Source organism: Cebus imitator, unplaced genomic scaffold (genome assembly GCF_001604975.1).
Source record: "Cebus imitator isolate Cc_AM_T3 unplaced genomic scaffold, Cebus_imitator-1.0 Scaffold1534, whole genome shotgun sequence".
Taxonomy (NCBI): domain Eukaryota; kingdom Metazoa; phylum Chordata; class Mammalia; order Primates; family Cebidae; genus Cebus; species Cebus imitator.
The window spans coordinates 1018-2344 of record NW_016108849.1 but is presented as its reverse complement, the minus strand read 5'-3'; the positions used below and the strand labels follow the sequence as shown (position 1 = coordinate 2344).

Sequence of the window (1327 nt, the reverse complement as noted above, 5' to 3'; positions counted from 1 at the left end):
ACGAAGGGGTGGGTGAGCATGGCAGGGCAGGACCTTCACAGGCCCGTGTCCCCAGATGTGGGAGGGGGCCAGGGCGCCCATCCCTGCGGAGGCTCTGAGGAGCACGGACGGTGACTCCGGGCCTGAGGACCTGGTCTACACCATCGAGCAGCCCAGCAACGGGCGGGTAGCGCTGCGGGCGGCGCCGGGCACCGAGGTGCGCAGCTTCACGCAGGCCCAGCTGGACGGCGGGCTCGTGCTGTTCTCACACAGAGGTGGGTGCTGAGGGCCAGGCCCTGGGTTCCTGCTGCCCACGGGGGAGCACTGAGGCGGGGAGCCAGCTCGGGCCAGCGGACCCAATGTCCCCGTCCCCAGGAGCCCTGGACGGAGGCTTCCGCTTCGACCTCTCTGATGGCGAGCACGCTTCCTCCGGACACTTCTTCCGAGTGACAGCCCAGAAGCAGGTGCTCCTCTCGCTGGAGGGCAGCCGGACCCTGACCGTCTGCCCAGGTGGGTGTGCTGACCGTGGGCGTTCCTGGTTGCTGGGAGCCCAGGAGGAGCTGAAGGTCGCACACCAGGGTGACGCTGCCTCTCTGCAGCCACAGGCCTGGGCCTGGATCCCAAAGGCTGATGGTGTCTTTTGCCTCTGGCAGGGTCCGTGCAGCCACTCAGCAGCCAGAGCCTCAGAGCCAGCTCCAGCGCCGGCGCTGACCCCCAGCTCCTGCTCTACCGTGTGGTGCGGGGCCCCCAGCTGGGCCGGCTGTTCTGTGACTCCCCAGCCCCAAAGGCAGCCCCCTTCATCTGTGACTTAGTCTGTTGTAGTGGTGAGCTGACACATCCAGGTGTGACCGAGCCCCTCTGTGGCACGCCTCTGCCCTGTTCTAGACATATCTATAAATACTCATATATATATATACATACACACCTGCCGACCGCCTCACCTCTGGCACTGGGAATCAGTCACCATGCTGTCCTTGTGGAGTCTTGCGGCCAAACAAGAGAAAGCTGTCCCCTGACATTGCCCCTCCAAAGTGCGCCACCTCCAGTGAGCCTCCCTGTCACCCAGGCCCCGCCATCCCTCCCGCCCCCGCCAAGCATGGCAGTGCTGTGCAGGCAGCCCTGTGGCCTGACGGTCTCTACCAGTCCTGCTTTCCCTCGGCTGAGAGTCAAGCCCATTTCTGGACAACAGGGAATGTGTCCTCTGTGGACTGTGTTCTCTGTGGAGCTCAGGGGAGGGGAAAGGCCAAGCGATTTCTGGGGTGCTGTTGGGAGCAGTGAAAACGCCCCACCCTTTCCAAGGGACACTGTTCCCGGAAAGCCCCTGGAGCTTAGCTGGTCTTATCCTGTG

General features: G+C 64.1%; 1 long non-coding RNA gene across 1 annotated transcript in view; it reads left to right on the top strand.

The window, feature by feature from the left end:
* The window catches only part of LOC108299042, a 2127-nt gene extending 1747 nt beyond the window's left edge, over positions 1–380 (top strand). The window contains exons 2-3 of the long non-coding RNA XR_005198850.1: positions 56–254; positions 355–380. This is a non-coding gene — a long non-coding RNA (uncharacterized LOC108299042). The remainder of the gene's footprint in view (positions 1–55; positions 255–354) is intronic.
* Positions 381–1327: the final 947 nt, after the last annotated feature.